We start from the raw sequence: 17,449 nt of genomic DNA on the forward strand, positions 1-17,449 counted from the left end.
CTAGAAAAATGAAATACTTTTGAAAACTTACCTGTAATAAGTGGAGGAAGAAAAAGTTTCCTCTGTGTATTGATATCTGATATCTGTACTATCCTGGGTAACATAAGTTAACAAAATCACATGGGGGTAGAAGTCCCCTTAAAATTGTACAATAGATTCTTGAGTTTGACTTTTTTCCTTCTCTCATTTACAAAATCCTTTGTCTCATTTACAATATCCTACCAAAGTTTGACTTCTGTTTTCCTACATCCTAGTCTCTGGTCTGTATCATGAGTTCTCTGTCCCAATCCATCATTTTACAGTTTTTTCTTGTTTCTGGTATTTATCACTGCACCATTCAACTAGATCATTTTTTTATGTATTGTTCCTACTTAATAAACTATGAATGCCTGATTGAAGATGATTCATGTGTTTCTTTTATTGATTTGAATATGTTGCCAGTTGATTACCTTCAGTGTTCTTCATATTAATTGAACATGGAAATAAAGGGAAAATGTACATTTGGGTAAATTAAGCTGCCTTTTCTCCTCAACTGAAGCCAGGTATGTTTCCAAGAGAAAACTAAACACTCAGTGTAGCCTTAGGGTTAAATCCATCCCCCACCCCCGATCCACCACAAATCATTCTAAGTTTCTGTTAAACCAAACAAGCTTTTGGCTGTCCTTATACAAAACTAAAATAAAAACCAGGTTACAGACGATGAACTGATCTTGTTCTGAGTGTTTATATACATCTTGAGCTCCTTTCTTGACTATCAGGCTTGGAGCAATTTTAATCATAAACTGGCTTCCTGGCACAATTTTCCACATTTCGGGGTAATTTTTCATCTCCAGACTAATGTGCCTTGTGATGCAGAATGAGCCTAAGGGGCAAATAGCCATACACTGATGAATGTGAGTTCATGAGCTTTCATGGGCTTGTCCTCTCAAGTCTGAAACTCTGCTGAACAGCATGCTCCAGCTCTATAGTCAAAGTCTGTTTGTCTTGTTTTGTTTGGGGATCCAGGAGCGTGAGATTTCTTAGAGAGATTATGAAACTATTGATTTAGTATTAGTGATGCAAACAGCAATAGGACGTTTCGGTAAAAAGAATTAATCTTCTTATTTCTACACCTTGTGCTAGTACCATAATTTATTACACTCTGTGTGAGAGAAGTCTGGCTGCTGCTGCAAAGGTGCGAACCGTTTTACAGCCTGGTCTAAATGCTGGTTGGAGCTGGGCTGCAGAAAGTTGGCATTGGTGGAAATGTAGTTGTTCTTCCAATACTTATCATGTATATTGGTTAAGAATACAGTGTGATATTCAAGCATTTATTCAGAAAGTTGTTAAAGCCCTTAGCAAGCCCCTACTTCTAAAAAATCAGTTTCACCCTGTTTATTAGCCCTCATGGTCCTTCATGACAACTTGTATAGGACTCGCACTATACAAACTGTTTTGTATTTGTTGTTTGTGGAATTTCCTTTCAGCACCTAATAGTGGATTTAGAGGCAAAAAGGAATCAAAAGGAAGAATCTCTGAGGGCCATTCATCATAATAGGAATCAAGAGACAGAGATAGAATTTGTGCCTTGGAAACCCAGAGAAATAGTCCTGAAAATGGGGAAAGAATATGAAATTCTGGAGAAAGAATAAATCTAACAGATGAGATTCTGGGAGCAGAGAGAAACAGGACATGCTGGAGGGAGGCAGCTAAAACTTGAAGAACCAGTGCAGGAAGTCAAACTCTTCATAGCCACCTGGGTGTCTTCAGCATGCCTAGGATTCCACTGCCCTGTTCCTTTTAGTTTCTCCCTCTAAGGCCTCACAGAATGATGCTCACCTTTCTTCTAATCCTGTCTTGACTAGGATTTAAAGATTTGACTAAAACTCTAGTCAAGACAAGGAAGTTGCACTTCCTCATGTACGATGGTCAAATTGAAGCCTTAGGCATCCCCCACTCCCTTAGGTTTCAACTTCACCTGTTTTGCATGAGTTAAAGAATACTCCTTCCTTGTCTACCCTAGACTTTTAGAAGGTGTTAGTTAGATTAAGCAAGCTAACATGATCTATACCTATGATCTTTTACAGCCTAGTTGTGACAAGGCCCTAGTGCTGGAAGGTTGGACGTGAAGGTTTGTCTAAAATGTTCCCTGTGTGGGGATACTCTTAAGCCCAGCTGCTCCTGGAATTCAAGATGGGGTTGGTGACAAAGAGCACAATTTTCCCTCTGTGGCTGATTAGGTGTTTGTGATCCTTTAATAATTTTTAATCACTAACATAGGGCATTATATTTTCATAGGGCTTTACAAACACTAACTAAGGCTGCATCTACACTTTGAGCTGAGGGTGTAATTCCTAGCTCAACTAGATGTACTCACACTAGCTCCCATGGTGAGCTAGAGTTTTTAAAATAGAAGTGTAGCTGGGGTGGCATGGACAGGGGTGAGCGGCGAGACAGGCTAGCTGTCCCAAGTACATACCCACTGGGTCCAGGCAGTTCTGAACTCAGGGAGGCTGTCCTATGCTGCCATTCATCGCTGACCATGTTACTACAGCTACACTATTTGTGACACACTAGCTCGATGAGAGCTAGCAGAAGTATGTTTACTCAAGCCAGGAAATCACACTCCAAGTGTAGACATAGCCTAAGCTTCACAACATCGCTGTAGCCAATTAAGTAGCCAATTTAATTATTATCTCCTTTTTACAGACGGGAAACCTGAGGCACACTGAAGTTAAATGATTTGTTCAAGACTGCACAGTGAGCCAGTGGCAAAGTCAGAATTAAAACGTGAGTTCTTGGCTCCTAGCTCCATCCTCAGCCCACTAGACAATACTACCTTCATGATTCTTTCTTTCACAAGTGGACTGTACCCCACTAAACCATGCCTTTGACTTCTGTATTGGTTACTGCAGTGCAGTAGTCTAACCCTAACTCTAACCCTAACTTCAGATGCTACCTCTGGGGCATAATATGCCTGTCCATCTTTTTAGACAGAATCATTCATGGGGAACATATCACATCAGTTCTTCAGGAGTTGCACTAACTTCCTATTGACCTTTGGGTGCAATTCAAATTGATTTGGATTTAGAGAGTCATGTATTTGGATCCCATCTCAGAGCTTGCCTCCTTCTCTGTATACCATGACAACAACTGAGGCAAGTGTGGTCTTCAGCTTTAAATTTAACAGTCTGTATAGTGGTGGCAATGCACTGTCCATGGAGAGTCCTTGACTTTGGAATTTAATAATCTAGCAGTGGTCGAGTGTATTGACCTTTAAAATGAATCCGTTCACTCCGGCCTTTTTCTAAGGCAGAATGGTGGACTTTTATATTTTGGGGCGATGTCCTTTTTACGTTGTTTCATAGCAAAAACCAGTATATTTTGTTAGATTTTGTACATGCTACTCGAGACATTGTAGGGGGCACATTTTATAAATAAAAAATAAACTTATGGCATATAAATCGGTGAATTGCTGTCAGACAGTCTAATTGCTGTCAACTTGGGCCGTGTCATGTTTGAACTGATGAAAGGCTCTGTATCCCAGTATTAACAATCCCTTGAGTAATCCAGTTTGCTGTGGAAAATTGCTAGATCTTTTTGAAACATTCTAAAGGTTTCCCAGAACTCAAAACATAGCTGCATTCTCTCATTCTGGGAAGACCAGATGTGTCTTTGCACTCTGAAGATCTAAGTGTAGAGTGAAATCCTCTTATTGCAAACCAAAGAAAATCAATTACTTGAACACTTGCACTTAATTAATTTTCTCCCTTATGTTATAGGACTTGTAATGTCCTGAGCTGTGGGAAGGAAGGTAACTTCGATGGGGAGAATATTTTTGAAAGGAACAGAGATGTAGTTTTGTACTTCAGTGAATTATTACACATTTTTAAATTGCAATTCTTTGATAACTGCCAGGTACTTGAATAGAAAATAAGGGTGCTTAACTGGCCCTACTCAGTTTTAAACAATATCAAAACCCTTATGATTAAATATTTTTGACATTTCATCTCTAAATCTGTTGGATGTTTCTACCTATTGAAAATAGAATTGCTAATCACTGCAAGAACAAAAGTCTCTACTATGTGCGCAATCCAGTTCTCATCTTAAGAAAGAGAATTTCAGAGCCCAAACAGGATCTCTAAAAGGGTTGATTACTTGCATGTACTGCTAAATTACCTCCCAACCTCCGTCGGTGGATGCAAAATATCCACAGTCAAAGCATAGGTTTTTATTTAACATATATTTATTCCATAAACAATAAATTTGCCCAAAGGTGGAGCACTAAGGTGAAGTTCTACTTTGAATAATTACTGTATAAAAATGGCACCTTTTTACTCAAGAGATCTGTGTTCAGAATCACATCTGCTTAATTTTGGCCCTGACCCTGCAATAAGCAACGTGGGATGGCACCCGTATGCCTGAACATGCTCCCGTATGCTCCTTTGACTTTGCTGGGGCTCCACAAGGGTGCATCAGTGTGCCCAATTGGAACTTACTGCAGGATGAAAGACTGTAACTAAATACTTTTAAATTGCCTTTTGCTCCTTTTATCCCTGGGGAAAAAATACAATTGAGAGAGAGATGGATGCAGTTCCTTTTTGTTTGTTATCAGCAGAACTGCATGCTAAATTTTAACCAGCCACACCTGTCTGATTCCCATTGAATTAGGTTGCACAGATGTGGCTGAGGACAAAATCTGATTTATGCAACCCTTATCGTGGATGATGATGCATGAAAAGGAAAGTAGCTAGCTTGAGGCTCCCAAGCGCTTGTCTACCCTACAGTCCTACAGCAGCCCAACTATGGTGCTCTAGCACTATAACATAGTTGTTTCCTACAGTGACAGAAGGGTGTTTTTCTGGTTGCTGTAGGTAATCCACTTCTCCAGGTGGTGGAAGCACTCTTCTGTCAACCTAGCCACCTCTACACTGGGCGTTAAATTGGCATAGCTATGGTGCTCAGGGATATAGCTATGTATATCTAAATTTTAAGTGTAGACTAGGCCTAAGTTTTAGTTTTCAGGGATGGCAGTGAGGAAAAACATATTTTTACTTGTAAACTGAGTACATTTGATCCGGAAGTCACTCAGAGAAAATAACTATAAGACCCCACAATGCCATTGTTAAAAATACATTTCAGATTTGTACTTTAAGCAAAAATATGCATCCTCTGAACAGAATAGTTTAAGACTTCGCAATCATTATAATTCAGTAATGCTTATCATTTGCAAATTCATAAGTATTTTCCTTGGGTCAGGTCTTGATTTGAGCTCTGTGTAGCTCTAAAGCGTGTCTCTTCCACTAGCAGATGTTGGTCCAATCCAAGATATTACCTCATCCACCTTGTGTCTCTAAAATACATAGTTGGCTTTTGTGGGGGTTTTGGTTGTGGTTTTCAGTACTTGCATATCTTCTAATAGTGTGGTCCAACAATCATAACAAGCTTTCAAAAGCAGGACATCCTACTCTTGGGCTAATTTCCTCATCATCTTTCAGCTGAGAAACACTGCCATATAATTAATACCACATGTAAGATTTGCAGAGTAGGAATCAGGAAGCATGGTAGCAAGTGGTGGAATATATTCTGATTATGTAGACTTTTCAATTACTGACATAGTCAAAAAGTTAACGTATTGAATAATCTCTTTCTGATCAGGTTTTCCTTTGACAACATTAGAGGGAGAAATAAAAGTACTAATTTCAAAAGTGAAAGAAAGCTACAAAGACCATAGAAGATGAAACAGCAATGTGTCCTTCAGCTTCAATGTTTTTGTGTCTCATTCTGGAAAACAAGTTTCTGTGCACATATTTTAATCACATTTAAATATATAACATGTTGTTTGGGATGCTAACAGAAAAACTAGGCAATTCAGAGGATATCCCTATCTTGGCCACATTGAGCCTAGACACTGTATCACATATACATTCTTCTGAGTGTTCCACCAGAAAGCAGAAACCTAGACTAAGAGATATAGGGTCCTATAAGCAAAAGTTGAGGGGAGTGAGAGATGGACTTCATTATAGGGAGGACAGGAAGCTAGCTATATGGGGCCTTAGAAGGTGAAGGAGGAGAAAAATGTCAGAGTTGACTGTCAATCTTAATTCTCTCCCTTAAGGAGATACATGAAGACAAAACTGTCTGAGACTCAGAATTATCTTTTGTGCAGATTTTTTTTAATTCAGCACCAAATGGATTAGTTAAACCAACATGTTTAAACTGCATCCTTAATGCTGCACATGGGAAAAACCAATATTATCTGGAAAAGTTCTTTTGAAAATAAAATACAGGCAGGGGGTGTGAGGAAATAATCTGGAGCTGTAATGCAAGCAGTAGCTGCTTAGGTGCTGAACAGTGCTCCATTTGCATGGCTTCTCCCTCTGTCACTGAAGAAAGTTTGGAGCGTTTATAGTACCTATTCTGTGATTCCTCTGTTTAGTTAATGAAAAAAGAAAAGGAGTATTTGTGGCACCTTAGAGACTAACCAATTTATTTGAGCATGAGCTTTCGTGAGCTACAGCTCACTTCATCAGATGCATACCGTGGAAACTGCAGCAGACTTTATATATACACAGAGAATATGTGTATATATGAGAATATATATGTGTATATATAAAGTCTGCTGCAGTTTCCACGGTATGCATCTGATGAAGTGAGCTGTAGCTCACGAAAGCTCATGCTCAAATAAATTGGTTAGTCTCTAAGGTGCCACAAGTACTCCTTTTCTTTTTGCGAATACAGACTAACACGGCTGTTACTCTGAAACCTGTTTAGTTAATGAATTCAATGATGTCATATTTCCTCTGCTGCTGCTTACTCTCCAAACAAAGTTATATATAATATAATGTTGTATAAAGTTCAACACAGAAATACTAGCTGAGGAAATGTCTTCATTTAAGGGCTGATGCTGCCAACCTTTGTAGTGGCATAATCTATCTGTTACTGCCCAATTCTGCTCTCACTGCACTTAGAGGGACTCATGCCATTGACTTTGGTAGGAGCAAGTATAACCCATGCCTGCTTGGTTGGTGTGGCACTCTGTTCCCCTCTAGTGGCAGCTAGACCAGCTAGAGACTGATGAGCCTGCTACACCCTTAGATAACAGAGATGTGTCTTTTAGCTCATGCCGTCGAGAGAGGCTCATGTGTTAAGCTCCAGAAGTCCCTGGTTTGGTCCCGGACGACGACCAGGATCTGTTGGCATTACACAAGAGCAGGTATTTAAACTCCGCAGAGCTTTTTTCAATTTGGTTTGCAGATATTTGTTTGTTGTTGTTGACATCAATAGTTAGGAGAGAAATAGGCTAATAAGAGACATCCTCTTTACTATTTTCTTTTTGGTAGTACTGGATAAATAGTAACTGGCATTATAATGTATCTGGGGCAAAGTTTATGCCATAAACTGTGTATTCTGTTGGCTGATTTGATTGTGGTCCAGGATTATATATCAAATATCAGCATATTAGATTTTTGATAAATTGATGAATGATATTCTGAGGTCCTGTCTGCATGCCATAAGTAATCTTTCTAGGAAAAGCAGTTGTGCTGCTAGTCATCAGACACTCGATGAGCGTTTTTAAATATGTTCTCAGAGAATCCTATTCCAAAGAAGTGCTTTCATAAAGTTATGTGCCACTTCAAAAAATTGTCTGTGCTTCTAAATAAGTGGGTTTAGGTGGCCAGTAATAATAAATGGAAGTTTGGCAGCATCCTGACTTAAAATAGGAAGAGAATGAGAATACAGTGTAGAGATCCAGTATTCTTTCCTCGTTAGCTAGTAGAAAACAAACATATCAAGGAAATTGCATGATTGCTTATGCTTTTGTATGAAGGTACAGTCATCCACTCTCACTGCCCCCTACAGGCTGATTTACAATGTGACACTGATGGTCTCTCTCAATGCAGGTAGTTTATCTATGATGACACCCATGAAACAGGGAGATAATATTTTTTTCAAAAGTAGTGTACAAAAGAAGAACATAAAGGAGTCTCAGTACAGCAGACTTCAGGTCAGAGCAAGGCATAATGCTGCCCAGAGAGCCTACCAGATATATAGAAATGGAAATAAATAAAACTTCAAGGAAAGAGGTGAAGTTGAATAAGTATTTGTAACTGCTGAAATCATTATATCATCTATTTTGGAACATGACTAATGGGAATGAAGAGAAAAAGCTGTGGCTCAGTTCATTGATATATGGCAATCTTCCCATCCATCTGAAAGTCTAATTGGATTACAGGGACTGGATGATGAATGCTCAAGTTGTTCATCTGGTAAGTAGGAAAAGCTGTAACAATAGCTATAATGCATAGATGAGTGTGCTTTCTGTCAGTTGTTGAAACAAATGTATGGCACATGGAGAAACAACGTGAATAGTATATATGAATGCTGTACAGAAATGCAAGCAAAAGCAACCTGTTGGAAAATAACGTTAATTAAAAGATTCACTTTTCAAAATCACATCAGAGTGGTTTCCATATTCTAGTAAAACATTAAATCCACTGTAGGTATTTCCTACAGTCAATTGACTCTGTACTACTAAGTCTGTCTTGAGTATCAGAATCCAGGTATCTGCATATATTTACAGAATAAGGGGTTTTGTATGGAGAATACTAACTTTTGATGATTCTAAAGTGGAAGAGGAAGTGAAAATTGAGCTTTCTTATACCACTTTAATTTTGGAGGAGCTGCATTGTACAGATGTTGTTGTTCTAGGGAAAGAAAAATGATTTTTAAAAATCAAGTCATTATTACAAAATCTAAAGGGACATACAGGTGACCTATAAAGATAAGTTACCAAATTCTAGAACCTTTACATCTCAGCAGCCCTCTATTTCCACGTTGTGGTACAGACAAGAGCAAGGTACGCTGAAAATCATATGTAGTGGAAATACAGGTAAATGCTTTATTAGTAATAATCTGGAAGTGACATACACAGCCATCATTTACAAAGTGGAAAAACCACATTAAGGCAGGTTGTTTTTCCCAAGGAAGGGAACAGTTTTGTTTACCCCCCACCACAAATCCAAAAAACAGCGGCGGTGTGGACTCTGTTATTATCCTTTTGTCCCCTCCACAATTTAAAAGCCTAATAAACATCAAGATTTTAAAGTCACACTACATTACAGTTCCCTTATATCCTGCCATTTGTCAGTTTTGAAGCTATTTGTCACTTAATGCTCCAAGATAATAAATATAAAGAAACAAATTGCTTAATTTAAAGGTGCAGAATCTTCTTGGCCAATAAATAGGATTATAAAATGGAACATAATCTGATCACTCAATTAGTTTTAAGAGAGAGCTTGACAAATATTAGTGGGATTTTATGATAGGGATGATTGTGGGTGGGGGCAGGGCCTCCCTTGGTGGTTCCTTTTTATTCATGTTTTATGTTCCTAAAAATCTAATGCTTCAGGGCTTCAGACAGTCAATTTGCAGAGGACAGGAAGGGAGTCCCTTTGCCCAGCTCTCATGCATTCGGTTTGGTTTATTTTTTGGTTTTTGTTGATGACGGGAGGGAATCTTCTTTCTCTGAAGCTTCAGAGATTGCCACAGCTGGAGATGGATGTGATGAAAGTGGAAATTTTCTGTAGCCTTTTTGTGAACAATATGCATGTCAGTTGCCAATTTGGCCTGCGTGAACTGTCTTAACCTTTGCTAATCTAAGGACTTCCCAATGCTGTACTGCAGTTGATTATTAAAACCTACTCTGTTTTGAAAAGGATACATGCTGTAGCTGCAAATACTGACTGACATGCATTGATCCCTGAAGGTGTGAAAAGTCTCTGAACAGGCATCTACCTTGGCTGGACTTGCTTGTCAGAGCTCACAATAAGAGACAGATATATTGGAGTCTGAAGGCCTCTCTCTGTCCCATAGGTGTTAAGGCTACATGGCTCACCCTTGTGGAAAAATGTGACCCGTGGCATGCTAAAGGGATTACTCCCAGGGGAGTATTTAAAGGTTGGGGCTCCCATGCTCAGGGTCAGACTGATCACCATATTTGGGGTCCAGAAGGAATTTTTCCCCAGGTCAGATTGGCAGTGACCTTGTGTTTTTTTGTTCTGTTTTTGTTTTTTGCTTTGCTCTGCCATGTGGGCATGTGTTACTTGCTAGGCTTATCTGAGTAGCTGATCAACATCCTTGTCATAGTGTTTGCAGCATGACTTCAGCGGTTTAGGTGCGGTGGGGTCACCAAAGATAATGAACCTGGCCTGAATGAACTGCTCCAGCTGGCTCAAGATGCGGCTGGACTGTTCCAAAATGGGGGAGGCTCAGGCCAAGGCCTCCTCAGTGAGCAGGCTAATGATGAGCCCTCAGTCCTGGTCTGTGGGCAATGCTTGGGGACTTAGCAAGAAAAGGAGCCAGCATAGGCTTAGGAAACTCAGAACTGGACAAGATCACCATTAAATGTGTCTGGGAGCAGGGCCTTCAGCTCCTGGGAGGCTGGAGCCAGAGTCGTCAGTGAAGCCACCTGGGTTTGTGGGGCCACATTCTGCACCTGCAGGGTGGACACCTGCCTGCAAGTTCTGAACAGCCCCTATGAGTTCTGCCAGGGAAAAATTGGCCTCACTGGGGTCCATGCTAGTGAGGGGGGCCCTATCCTTTGTATTGATCTGCTCAAATTTCTGCTGACAGGACTGTGAGTAGTCAGGCCTAGTGGTTTAAATGAGAGTTCGGCCTACCAGTTAGAACTGGGTCTAGGCTGCGGGGGCAGAGTCCAGAATGAGCCAAGGGCCAATACATGATAATCAGTCATAAGCCAGAGGCGGAGCTGAGGATTGAAGCCAGAAGCAAGAGAGGAACAGGGGCTGGAGTCAGAACAGGCAGAGGGCTGGAACTAGAGCAGGTTCAGAAACAAGGTCAGAGCAGGATAGGAATGGGGCAGGTGGTTGAAGCAGGACTGGAACAGAGGAGGAGCAGGGACTGGAAGGAGGCTGGAGCAAGGGCTTGGAAGCAAGAGCAGGACAAGTGCTGCTGCAGGCATGGTATATGTTGATCAGCTGTTGATCTGCTGTGGGAGCCAGGCTTATAAGCTGGGCTGCTAAACCAGCAACCATATCAGGTTCTATGGCAACTCTGCCAGTTCCAAGGCAGTGCAGCTGGGCTCACTGGTTTCCCAGTAGCCAAGTTAACTTGGGAGCAGGACACCAGCTGGTCTGGCCCCTGATACTGACATACACAATCAGCCTTCCTCCAAAACTACTACCCCACAAACAGACAAAAAACAAAACAACAAAGAACTCAAATTTGCTCATTTCTACAGCAAGTAGGGAGTGAAAAAAGGGATGGGCCTACTTAAACTCTGTTCCAGACTTCCCAAAGATTGTGAGTATTTGGATTAGGGGTTTTGGTTTGGCCAATTTCTAATACGAAAATAGGGTAAATTCCAGACAGCTTCTGCATAGATGCAGGAAGAAAAGGGATGGCACAAGATGCTTCACACTGTCCATTTTTCAGCTGCATAGGAGCCAGGATCCCACGGGACAGTGTGTGTAATTCTTCTTGACAAGCCTATCTACTGTGCACCCCCTTCTCATGCACCTGCACCACAAACTGGCCTACGATCAGCAGAGTAGATATCATAGAATCAGGACTGGAAGGGACCTGAGAGGTCATCTAGTCCAGTCCCCTGCACTCATAGCAGGACTAAGTATTATCTAGAGCATTCCTGACAGGTATTTGTCTAACCTGCTCTTAAAAATCTCCAATGATGAGATTCCACAACCTCCCAAGGCAATTTATTCCAGTGCTTAACCACCCTGACAGTTAGGAAGTTTTTCCTAATGTCCAACCTAAACCTCCCTTGCTGCAATTTAAGCCCGTTGCTTCTTGTCCTATCCCCAGAGGTTAAGAAGAACAATTCTTCTCCCTCTTCCTTGTAACAACCTTTTATGTACCTGAAAACTGTTATCATGTCCCCTCTCAGTCTTCTCTTTTCCAGACTAAACAAACCCAATTTTTTCAGTCTTCCCTCATAGGTCATGTTTTCTAGACCTTTAATCATTTTTGTTGCTCTTTCTCCAGTTTGTCCAAATCTTTCCTGAAATGTGGTGCCCAGAAGTGGACACAATACTCCAGTTGAGGTCTAATCAGCGTTGCTTACAACACTCCTGCTAATACATCCCAGAATGATGTTTGCTTTTTTTTGCAACAGCATTACACTGTTGACTCATATTTAGCTTGTGGTCCAATGACCCCCAGATCCCTTTCCGCAGTACTCCTTTCTAGGAAGTCATTTCCCATTTGTATTTGTGCAACTGATTTTTCCTTCCTAAATGGAGTACTTTGGATTTGTCCTTATTGAATTTCATCCTATTTACTTCAGACCATTTCTCCAGTTTGTCTAGATTGTTTTGAATTTTAAACCTATCCTCCAAAGCACTTGCAACCCCTCCCAGCTTGGTATCATCCGCAAACTTTATAAGTGAACACTCTATTACCTAAATCATTGCAGGGTTGTATGGAATAACAACTTTGATAGATATGATTGGGAAGGAGTCATCCTTTATGCTTTGATTATGATAAGCAGCATCCTGAAGCTTCATACACCAATGGTTTTTAACTGTCAAAAAATTTCATAAAAATGTATGTGCTTAATGCTGTATGGGAGGAAGAGAACTGATGGGGAAGACACCATACAATTATTAGACTTAGTAGGATGGAATATTGATAGACTTAGGGAGAGCTTGAACTGGGGATGGTAGGGGGAAAAGGGGAATCGATGCTTGATGGCATGTCAGGAGAAGGCCTAATGTATTTGTGTTGAGCTAACTGATGGGTTTTCAGGGGGGCTGGTGAAATTGGGAAGAGGGCTGTATAGAGGTTTTGAAATATATTCAAATTTAATGTAGATTTTGTAACTCTAAGATGCAAAGCCCATGTTTGAGAAGGCATTTGGGGAGAATTGATATGGGTATAGAGAGATCTTAATTTTTGTCCAGAAAGAATATAGGGGATGGGAGATTCTGAATTATAATATATGGTTGACCAGTGATTGTTATGTTGTGAAGGGTGAGGCATAATGTGTTGTTTTGGTTTTGTAATTATTTTGTATTTTTAATTAATACCAAAGGTGCCTAGAGTTTCATATAGGCATTCTTTTATGTTGTATTTATAGCCAAATGTATTTTCCCCCTTTCTTCCATCCCTCCTCCCATCAATTTTTAACACAGTATTAAAGCATTACAAAAGTTTTAGGCTCTCTTTCCAGGCTGGCTAACCCTGCAGTAGATATACTGTTCTACTCTCTCCCACAACCGGAATTGAATTAGACAGTATAGGCAGGTTTGTTAGAGACAGTATTGTCTCGGACAAAACAACAACAAAAAAACCCAAAATGACATAACAAAAAATGACACCATAGCCTGTTTGCTCATTCTGGACACACAACCTACCAACAGACTTAGTAACTAGTAACTTTTCAGTATTCTAAGCATAGCCAGTTGCTTCCATATACAAACTCTCCCAGCACTGTACAGCTTGCATCTGTTGTAAACTTGCACAGGAAAAAGTGAGAGTGCTTTATAGGATGCATGTGGGATGTACCTGTCTTGCAGCAGGTATAGGAAAGCTAACCCTATCAAATGGTTTTGGGAATTAATTTAGGACAAGGAGGCATTTCACCACTTGCACAAACATTGGATACACTAGTCTATTTTGAAATGACAACTCACAACACCAGTGTGTCATGTTTTTATATCCCACACTGGCAGAGTAATTTTCACTTCCTACTCTCCATTTCTGGAGGCAAGCTGCATTTCACAGAAGTAGTACAGTGCTGGCTGGCAGCAGGGCAACTTGTTATTGGAGCACTAGCATGGCAAATTGAATTACACTCTGGGTTAGGATGCCCCAGGACTTGCTTGTTGCTTGGCTCCTAACACTTTAGGAAAATGTCACACTTTAGGGAGAGATGGTCTGAGAGTCTTGTCTCTATTGGTGCTCACTCTAAAAATGGGGTGTTTTTTTTTAAGTGCATCTAAAAGTGGAGGGAAGGACTGTATTGGCTGGAGTCATGCATGGAGTGGCTAGATGCTGTTCAAACATCCTCTACCAGTGCACTCTGTCTTAACTGCAATACCCTTTGCTATTACAGTGCCAGAGCTGACATAATGCTGCAAATTATGAACCAACAGTATAAACTGTAGTATTCTGAGACACAGTCAAAGGCAACTAAAGTGCAGAACTGTGCAAAACATTCATGTGAAACCTACTAAAGTATGTCCTGGGTTGGTGGGTAGTTCCATTTAATCACCTCAGCTCATGCTCATGAAAGATCCAAAATCACAAACCTCTTTCCCCCCTACCCCCCAATTGCATTTCCTCACTCCCTGCAGCAACATTTCTCCTTCCTCAGCAAGCCCTGGGACTCCTCCTCCATCTTTGCCTCTAATGTGTTTGGGGGCTCAGTGACTTCCTCATTCTTCAGGGATCATTGGGTGGCTGCTCTCTGCCAGCAGGCTCTTTATGGATTACCAAGTACAGGATGATAACCAGTTCATAGAGTGTCCTTTGCATATTTCCTTCATGCTGTACAGTGAGTAAGAACATGCTATAAGGTGGACAGAAAGCTGGATAGATTGTCAGGCTCAACAGGTAGTGATCAACGGCTTGATGTCTAGTTGGCAGCCGGTATGAAGCGGAGTGCCCCAGGGGTCGGTCCTGGGGCCGGTTTTGTTCAACATCTTTATTAATGATCTGGATGATGGGATGAATTGCATCCTCAGCAAGTTTGCAGATGACACTAAACTGTGGGGAGAGGTAGATATGCTGGAGGGTAGGGATAGGGTCCAGACTGACCTAGACAAATTAGAGAATTGAGCCAAAAGAAATCTGATGAGGTTCAACAAGGACAAGTGCAGAGTCCTGCACTTAGGAAGGAAGAATCCCGTGCACCGCTACAGGCTGGGGACCGACTGGCTAAGCAGCAGTTCTGCAGAAAAGGACCTGGGGATTACAGTGGACCAGAAGCTGGATATGAGTCAGCAGGATATGAGACTCCAGTGCCGAACAGAGGGGAATAATCACTTCCTTCACCGTTGGCTGTATTAGTAAGAGCATTGCCAGCAGATCGAGGGAAGTGATTATTCCCCTCTATTCGTCACTGGAGTCTTGCATCCAGTTTTGGTCCCCGCACTACAGAAGGGATATGGACAAATTGGAGAGAGTCCAGCTGAGGGCAACAAAAATGATTAGGGGGGTGAGGCACATGACTTACAAGGAGAGGCTGAGGGAACTGGGGTTATTTAGTTTGCAGAAGAGAAGAGTGAGGCGGGATTTGATAGCAGCCTTCAAGTACTGCCGCTCATTGGGGTGGTTTAATTATGCCAGCAGGAGAGCACTCTCCCGATGGCATAAAGCAGGGGTGGGCAAACTACAGCCTGCAGACCGGATCCGGCCCATCAGGGCTTTGGATCCGGCCCGTGGGATTGCCACCCCTGTGGGGCCATGGGCCCCCAGGCCGCTCCTAGAAGTGGCCGGCACCACATCCCTGCAGCCCCTGGAGGAAGAGGGAGCAGAGGGCTCCGCGCACTGCCCTAGCCTGCAGGCACCGCCCCCTGCAGCTCCCATTGGCCAGGAACAGGGAACCGCGGCCAATGGGGGCTGCAGGGGAGGTACCCACAGGCGAGGGCAGCCCTGAACTCCCAGCCCCCTGTCCTGAGCCCCCTCCCACACTCTGCACCCCTCCCTGCACCCCAACCCACTGCCCTGAGGCCCCTCCCACACTTCACCCCCTCCTTCACCCCAATCCCCTGCCCTGAGCCCCCTTGTACACCCCACACCCCTCCTGCACCTCAACCCCTTACCCTGAGCCCTTTCCTGCACACTGCACCCCCTCCCACACCACGCACTCCCTCCCGCACCCGAACCCCCCGCCTCAGCCCTACATTCATGGCCCTGTATGCAATTGCCCCACCTAGATGTGGCCCTCGGGCCAAAAAGTTTGCTCACCCTTGGGCATAGAGCGACTACATGGGAGACTTTACAGAGGCACAGAACAAACATCCCTAGGTAAATTGTCCCAATGGTTAATAACCCTCACTGTTAAAAATACACACAGTATTCCTAGTGTGAATTTGTCTAGCTTCAGCTTTCAACCATTTGATCTCATTATGTCTTTTTCTCCTAGATTAAAGAGTCATCTATTATTAGAAATCTCTTCCCTGTGTAGACACTTGTAGGTAGTGATCAAGTCACTTCTCAGCCTTCTCTTGGATAAATTAAATAAATTGAGCTTCTTTGGTCTCTCACTGTAAGGCTTGTTTTCCAGACCTCAAATAATTTGTTAGCTCTTTTTTTAACCCTTTTGAATTTTTCAACATCCATTTTGAAGTGGTGACTCCAGAACTGGAAACAATATCACAGTAATGGTCTCAATAATGCCGTACAAAGAGGTAATACCACCTCCCTACTCCTACTTGATACCCCCTTTCATATACATCCAAGAATTATGGTTGCCTTCTTAGGTACAACACTGCACGGGGAGCTCATGTCAAATTGGCAATCTACCATGACTCCTAAATCATTTTCAGAGACGACTCCTTTCCAGGATGCAGTCTGCCATCATATAAGTTAACTTTTATGCAGTTAACATTTTACACCTTTTAAATGAATTTAGATGATAGATAAAATACCTAAGGATCTAATGCTTGGGAAAAGTTTTTGAAAACACATTTTGTGCAAAAGCAATAAAAATTTAAATCTACAATGGAAAGTGGTGAATTTGTGGCCATTTTTTTACTTGGAGTTCAGAATGAAAATTCATTAGTATTTTAAGGACAATAAAGAATTGCACGTGACTGGCTTAGATGAATACATTTTTCTGATCTTCTTTTGATGTCTTGTCATTAGAGACTGGTGAATACTGAAAAAAGTCTGAATATTTATTTGAAAATTCAAACTAGTAAGTTTTCATTGTGTTCAACCCTATTGGAGGTTTGCTTTCTGTGAACAGTCTTATGAATGAATGCAGAGTGAATTTTTGGTGAATACTCATAAGGGAAAATTTTAAATTAATAAATTTTAAGTATTTGCCCTGGAAGCCTGATTGTAAGAGTTATGCTCATCCTCAGGGAATGGCAACACACCATATGACCAATATATCCCATCAAAACTAACTAATGCACATCAAATTTTGAACTCTATCAACAACCTGCTTGTGAACAAGCATCAATGTTACAAGTGGGCTTGGCTAGGGCTGGGTGCTACCAGAGCTCAGCAGTGGATGTGCACAAGATTTAAACAAATATCTGGATCTCAGGTGGATGTAGCTAGAAGCTGGAGCAATGTTGACAAAGTCAGAGAGGGTGTTAGCCACTCCTTTTTAATAAACTGAATAAATATTACCAGTGGGCGTTGCTGGAAGCCCTCATAGTCCGGAAGCTGCAATGGCAGAAAGGCAGATGTAGATTTTAACTCCATTACTCTGTGTCAATGTGATAGGTGCATCTGAAGAAGTGCGTTTTTTACC

At 41.6% G+C, this 17,449-nt stretch overlaps 1 protein-coding gene across 1 annotated transcript in view; it reads right to left on the reverse strand.

Moving 5' to 3' along the window:
* The window catches only part of AK5 (adenylate kinase 5), a 147,650-nt gene that overhangs the window by 73,057 nt on the left and 57,144 nt on the right, over nt 1-17,449 (reverse strand). The window lies entirely within an intron of this gene.

This window comes from Eretmochelys imbricata, chromosome 8, assembly GCF_965152235.1.
Source record: "Eretmochelys imbricata isolate rEreImb1 chromosome 8, rEreImb1.hap1, whole genome shotgun sequence".
NCBI lineage: Eukaryota > Metazoa > Chordata > Testudines > Cheloniidae > Eretmochelys > Eretmochelys imbricata.